The sequence below is a fragment of the Hippopotamus amphibius genome, chromosome 8 (genome assembly GCF_030028045.1).
Source record: "Hippopotamus amphibius kiboko isolate mHipAmp2 chromosome 8, mHipAmp2.hap2, whole genome shotgun sequence".
NCBI lineage: Eukaryota > Metazoa > Chordata > Mammalia > Artiodactyla > Hippopotamidae > Hippopotamus > Hippopotamus amphibius.
In genome coordinates, this window is record NC_080193.1 from 71,432,913 (window position 1) to 71,440,675 (window position 7,763).

Below are 7,763 nucleotides of genomic sequence, written 5' to 3' on the forward strand. Positions count from 1 at the left end.
CGGTCCCACTTTTCTCTTCAGTCTGTGTCTGTGTCTTCTTCAAGCTTGCGGCACCCGTCACTCGCCTCGAGTCGCCGAGCTGGTCTCGGCACCTCTCTCCAGCTGCCCGCAGTCAGAGCATGGCCTCCTGGCCCCGAGGACCCCCTTGCTTAGCGAAGACGCGGCTCCCCAGCCCTTGGGCCAGGGCGTCCCTGCCCGCTCTTCCTCTGTCTCTGGAGAACCGCCAGGCTGAGCAGCTAGGAGAAGCAGGCCAGAGCCTTCTAGGGCCCCGGGCCCGGGGTCCGTGGAGGATGAGCTGGCTCTTTCCCCTGACCAACAGCGCCTCCTCCTCCGCAGCTGGGTCCCCAGGTGGTCTCACCAGCCTCCAACAGCAGAAGCAGCGCCTGATCGAGTCCCTCCAGAACTCACACTCCAGTAGAGCTGAAATACAGAAAGATGTGGAATACAGGTTACCATTCACTGTAAACAACCTGACAATTAACATTAATATATTGCTTCCTCCACAATTTCCTCAGGAAAAAGCAGTGATCAGTGTTTATCCACCAATATGACATCACTTAGTGAATAAACAAGGAGTGTATGTTACCTCTCCATTAGTAAACAATTTGACAATGCACTCAGACCTTGGGAAAGTTACTCGGAGTCTATTGGATGAGTTTTGGAAGAATCCCCCAGTTTTAGCTCCTGCTTCAACCGCATTCCCATACCTGTAAGTAACCCAGGTGGGATGCCTCCTTATGCTTCTCAGGGTTTTCCATTTCTTCCTCCATATCCCCCACAAGAAGCTAACAGGACTATCATTTCTTTATCTGTTGCTGACACTTGTTTCTTCTTCAGCGACAAGTTATACCACAGCCAAACCTGCTGCTCCTTCATTTGGTGTCTTTTCAAATCTGCCTTTGCCCGTTCCCACAACAGACACTTCAGCACCAATAAGCCAAAATGGTTTTGGTTACAAGATGCCTGATATCCCTGAAGAATTTCCTAAACTCTCAGAACTAAGTGTATCACAACTTACAGATATGAATGAACAAAAGGAGGTATTACTAGAACAGTTTCTGACTTTGCCTCAACTAAAATTATTACTAACAAGCATGACTTAGTAAAAAGTATTGAGAAGCTAGCAAGAAAAAATCTCCTTTTGGAGCCCAGCTTGGAAGCCAGAAGGCAAACTGTTTTAGATAAGTATGACTTACACAAATGAAATCAACTTTTGAAAAGAAGATGCAAAGGCAGCATGAACTTAGTGAGAGCTGTAGTGCAAGAGCCCTACAGGCAAGATTGAAAGTAGCTGCACACGAAGCTGAGGAAGAATCTGATAATATTGCAGAAGATTTCTTAGAGGAAAAAACTGATATAGATGATTTTCTCAGTAGCTTCATGGAAAAGAGAACCATTTGCCACTGTAGAAGAGCTAAGGAAGAGAAACTTCAACAAGTGGTAGCAGTGCACAGCCAGGTTCATGCTCCACTATAGATTTTCCTGAAAACATGAACTGCCAAGAGAGAATGGGACACAAAACTAAGCACATTTATAGTTATGATTTGCAAGTTGGTATTTCATCACAGTGGCTGAATTCATAGATATACTATATAGATTGTATACAGAACTGAGACTGATTTTGTACAGATTAGAATCATTGCTGTGATCTTTGCTTTGAGAAATCTTTCTGCACTATTTGCACTAAAAATGTTTATTGATTGTTGATAAATCCTATCGTATTTAAGTTCCACTGCTGTTCCTCTCTTACCATTGATTAAATACCTATGCATGTAATTTTAGCTAGTTTCAATATTTTATAAAATTACTTCATTTAAATTTGTAATTTTAATTTGAAACTGCCTCATTTCTTTATTAAGAATGATTTGTTTAGATTTTTTCCTCTCATCTTTTTTTGGAAAATGACTATTTCAATTGTAGAAAGACTCTTATTTTTCCTCTTTCTTTCTGGATGATAAAACTTTCAAAAATAATTTGTTTTTAAATATCCACAGTGTTGGGAAACACCAAAGCTGCCAATGTGCTGTCTCAAGGAAGTAACTTTTAATACATACAATAAATCAAAAGAATAAACCAAAAAAAAAAAAAAATGACAGGAGCATAAGGAAAACCATGGGAGGAATGAGAATGTCCTCAAAGGCCCCAGTTTCATAATACAGGACAAAAATGAAGATAGAATTGAAAAAAGAAACATGTGATATCACCTACGTATTCTGGAATTTAACCTAATCCAGAGTGTGGTGAAAACTGAGAGAAGATGAAGGAGAGATGATACATGCAGAACAGAAGGAAAGGAGAAGGTACTGCAGAGAGTAGGTGTGCAGAATAGAGTAGCAAAGAAAAGAAAACCTCAAGAAGCAAGTTTGAAAAAGTTAAAACAATAAGTTGAGCCCGGCTGAAAGCAGGGAAGCAACAAAAGAGATAGGTAAAATACCAGAGGCACTTCCAAAGTACCAAGAATAATGTGGCAGAAGAAAATATTTCTACTGCCACTGCACAAATTATTCAAAGCCTAGAAAACTCAAAATTTAGGCAAGGCACAGAGTTTTCTGAAGAGAGCAACGCAGAAGGGTTTTTCCTCACTAGTGTCCTAGGTACACAGGCTTCAGATGCTCCAAGAGCAGCTTCATTAAAGCATCTGTACAGAGTGATTATCTGGCTGAAACAAATGCAGGGACACAGCAGAAAAAAAAAAGAGAGAGACATAGTTCACACTCCATGCAGCCCAGGAAGTTCAGACCACAGATCTTAAAAAGGAAAATGCACCTATTTATTGTGTGACATGGTGATGAAAGTCGGCTTCAAGTGATGGCTCATAATGTTGCTGGATGCTGTATCAAATTTTAAAACTTCCACACAGAAAGAGTGGTAAGTTCCCTTCGCTAAGCAGGAATACTGTATGCATAGGTGGATTTTTTTCTTCCAGATATGGAAATTTCAGTTGCTTCATTAACATTAAATATGCCAGTTTCCAAGAGAACTGAATCTAAGATTTCTCTTTTTCTCTCATGCTATCTTTCTCGGTTTTCTGTTTTTAAGATGTCTCTGAGTCTCTGCTTTGTTTTTGGGAAACAACAGTGTGAGCCTGGATTGTACAAAAATCAGTCCTGGGTTCTGGGATCATACTTTTGCTTTTAATAACTGCTTTAGGTGCTGGGAAGTGTTTGTATTTTCTTAATTTTATGTGTTTAATGCTGTGTTAATGTTCTAAGTGGGACACTTGAGAAATGTGGGGTTGATTTGATCCAATCTCAAAGGACCTGAAGAAATCAACACTTGTTTTTGTGGAAGGCAGCTGACGTTGCACTTGCTAAAGGAACCCAGACTCTCCCTGGGCATTAGGGTAAAGCTTCACTTGTTGGAGATGAAAAAGAATAACAAATTGGCTAGGAAAAATATTTGGTTTATGATTCCTTTGAACTAAACCTTAATGAATCTGAACTTCTGTTTTTTCAGTTATAAAATTCAAGGAAAATACAATTATATCAGCCTTGATTACTCTTTGAGATCTGGAGAGTCAGAGGGGTTCATAGGATTGAAATGTAGAATGTATTGCAAGGCTGATTTATCGTGTGAAATACACCTAGGTTGTCCTTTGGGCTCACGTAGGTTCTAGTGAATTATATCGGACATGGCTCGTATATTTCGAATGGGAAATGGACTAGAGAATAAGGTTTTGACTTAGGGAGCAGCATGGTCTTGGAGTTACCTATTTGGACCCATTTCAGAGCCTTCTTTTGGTAAAAGCTAAATCGCTCACCTTGGATTCAGAAAACTCAGAAGAGCAATGGATAATTGGAGACAGCCTCATGAAGGATACAGTATTACCCCTCTCTTCCCCTGAAGAGGTAGACGACTGGATTAATCATCGAAACAAATGAGAAAAGAAAAATCTGGAAATTAGCCCCATTCATCACTTATATTCATGTATCCATGAAGAAATTTCCATTCTACTGTAATTGAAAAGAATAGTAATAAGAAAGTTATTTCTGTTTTCTCAAACTTTTTTCCTCACTCCAGTATCCCCTGAGTAGGCATGGCTTCCTAGTGGTGAACTTGGGGGAAAAAAAACCTGAGCATGGGGAGTCCAACTGTTTCCTCTCTCATTTTTGAGTTCTAATATCCTGTAGCAGGCACGTACCTACTGTTACTCCATGTCCCCCACTGGGAGACACAGATATACACACACACACACACACACACACACACACACACACACACACACACAGCGTGCTGGATCTTACTCTGCAGGGTAGGAACCTACAATTTAGGGTGGGAAAGTTTAATGAAGCTGATACATTAGTCTTCATGTGTCAGATTACCTTATTCTTTACCTGTGCAGGAGCCACAGACGAAAACTGATGTGACAAACTTTCACCTTTAAGCCCTATCAGCAATTCATTTCTTCTATTTTCAATGCCCAACACTCTTTCTTCAACTTGCAAAGTTTTAGTGAGCCACTAAGATCAATTTACAGGGCATCAGCTCTGTGAAGAATTTTTCTGAATGTCTGGCAGAGCTGATTGCTCTATGATCACTGGTGACACAACGATTTGTTGTGTATCTTTCCAATTATCTTCATTTGATCGACTTGTCTCTGAAGAATTTATGTTAAACAGCTCAAAGATAGTTCTATTTTTGTGCCCCATCCACATAGCATTTAACAAATATTTACTCAGTAGACTGACCACGCCCCACTTTCACTTTTGATGGCATATGTAGTCTTCTCAAATACACAGATTTATAGGAAAATTTTAACCAAATCATAAGAATAAAGCTTTGGAGGAAATTCACTCTCGATTAATATTCTTGTAGTGCCTCCTTCTCTATGTATAGGAAGACTCCTAAATTTTTGAGCCTCAGTTTCTTTATCTCCATGAAGCGAATGCTAATGCTTAGTTAGCAACTTAATTAGTTGTTTTTGGAAGCAAAAAGAACAATCTATATGGGTGCCCCCAAAGTACCTGACATGTGGTAGTCACTCAGTAGACGTGAACCATACACTCCAAAATAAGACTATTGCTTTTTTAAAAAGGAGATATTTCCACCACTTGATATCAATTTACTGATTCTCTATTTAAAGATACATTTCTCTCATTTATTCCTAATAAATGGGCAGTCTAGCTTAATCATCCCATTTGAAGAATACCTTCTCACTGTCCTCCATTTACATAGATGTGACTTCAAGAATTAGAGAATGATGCCAAGGGTCATCTGCTCTATTCAGGAAGGAAACTACATTCTCATTTGTGTACATGAAATTCACAAGAAACATTAAAGAATTATTAACACTATCCTACCAAAAGCTATCCATTTAAAACTATAGAGTGACTTCCCAAAGAATAAAGGAGAAAAGATAATTTTAGCCTCCAACAAATTTTCATGAATGTGCTTGGTGCATAAAAACATACCCACTGCTTTCAAAAATAATAATATAGAAAAAAATAAAATTCATGCTCCAAGCAATTTCAGCAAAATCTAAATATTTATTTTTAGGTGTGTCATTTTCTTTTTATTGATCAATTTGATATTAGACATAGATATTTCTGTTTATATCATTCTAACTGTGAAGGATTTTTTTTTTTTAACTGAAAGCTTAAACCAAAAGTAACCAACCATGATTTCTCTTGTGTACTAGTGAGTTTCCTATGTAGCTCTTTTTTGTGTTTTGTTTTTTTGTTTCTTTGTTTGTTTTTTGTTTTTTCCCCTCAGCATAATTCTCTGGAGAGTCATACAGACTGTTGTGTGTGTCAGGAGTTAATTTTTTTTAATTAATTAATTTATTTATTTTATTGGCTGTGTTGGGTCTTCATTGCTTCACAGGGGCTTTCTCTAGTTGCAGCAAGTGGGGGCTGCTCTTCGTTGTGGTGTGCGGGCTTCTCATTGCCGTGGCTTCTCTTGTTGTAGAGCACGGGCTCTAGGCGCATGGGCTTCAGCAGTTGCGGCACATGGGCTCAATAGTTGTGGCTCACAGGCTCTAGAGCTCAGGCTCAATAGTTGTGGTGCATGGGCTTAGTTGCTCCGCGGCATGTGGTATCTTCCTGGGGCAGGGATCGAACCCATGTCCCCTGCATTGGCAGGCAGATTCTTACCCACTGCGCCACCTAGGAAGTCCCCTATGTAGCTCTTTATTATTTTAGGTCTTACATTGTTTAAATTGCTTAACATGCTTTAACTTAAAATTTTGTGGCATATTTGTGAGTGAATATTTATTGTGAATTTTGAATATATATTTAATTTTTAGCAACATTACAATATATATTTTATAGATGATCCCTCTCAAAGAACAAGGCTCATCTCTATACAAATGGCAGTCTCAGGAAAACATTTGCTTCCAGCTCTTCACATTCTACAAGCTGTAAGAACTGAAAGCAGAGCCCTCATATGAAAACTGGGGATTAGGAAGGATATCCAGAAGACAACCAACAACCCTTCACTTCATTTTCAATGGTCATATAATGGACTTACTGACCTACAGTGTTACAGGTTAGTCATGCTGACTTCTTTCAATTTTCATTAAATTTTCTAGGTGCCTACCATGGGAAGACACTGTCCTAGGAGCTAGAAACACATTATTAAGCAAAAATAGAGTCTTTCCTGGCTCTCTTGGCATTTAAAGCCTTGGAGAGACAGGTGAATATCGCAGACTTAGTCTTTATTTTCAAGGATCATACAGTCTTGTGGTTGATAGAGATGCAGACAAGTCATTAAAAATTTTGTAATTAGCAGTTGTGAGAAAAAGTGTTGAAGAAGTATAGAGACACACAAACACGTTGCAGTGATGTGTCTTCTAAAATGGGCTTCTTTAAGAAGGTAACATGTGAATTGAGATCTGAAGAATAACTAGTAATTGTTAATTGGAATTGGGAGGTAGTCAACCTTGAAGAAGAAAAAACAGCTTACATAAAGGTGCATGGCAGAAAGAAAACACGATGTTTGCTTGAAATTGTAATCAGAAGGTGTTGAGAAGATAAAGAGTTTGATCCTGCAGATTCATACAAAAGTTAACTTCATTAAGAATGCATTAAAGAGTTTTAAGGAGAGGAATTATATGATGTATTTTTTTTAAATAAAAGTTCTCTCCATCCACACCGTGGAAAATAAATTGAGCTGTCGGAAGTATGGTAGGAGTAGTAGAGGAAACCTGAGTAAGTGATCTATGTAATAGACAGGTGAGAAATGATAGCATCTGAGAATCAAACAATGGTAATGGGGGGAAAAAATCATGAATTCAAAAGTATTTAGGAAAAAAGACTAGCTAGAAGTTGATTAATATAGCATGGCAAGTCCTAAAATCTGAAATCATTTTTACATTTTCCATGTTCTGAATCAAGAATGAACCAATGTTCAACTTTCTCTAACATTTCAGCTCTCACTTGCTGAATAATTTTTGCATTGTCTGGAGAACTAGCTGAAACAGTTTCATAAAATATGGAGAACGTTAGACTTGTACAAGTCATAAATTTGGGTCACTACTGAATTCAGTCTTCTGAACACTAATTTAACTAAAATTTCTGTTTTCTGGCTAAGAACCATGTTACCTAATTATAGTCTTTCTCCATTTCTGTCCATATAAATAGACATGTCTAATCTAACAAAAAATAAGATTTATCACTTCAGGGGAGACTTTTCCTATGCACAGATAGAGAACAATAGATAGCATGCTGGATTGTTAGTTAATCTCTCTTACAAGCTCAGTGGCTTCCTGCTGCAAATAAACCTCACAGCAATAAACACAGCGTTCAAAACTACACCACAGCAGG

The 7,763-nt window shown here is 38.4% G+C and overlaps 1 pseudogene; it reads left to right on the forward strand.

Annotated features, from left to right (window-relative positions):
* The first annotated feature begins 290 nt into the window (after positions 1–290).
* Positions 291–1,476, forward strand: LOC130859435 (vacuolar protein sorting-associated protein 37A-like; annotated as a pseudogene).
* Positions 1,477–7,763: the final 6,287 nt, after the last annotated feature.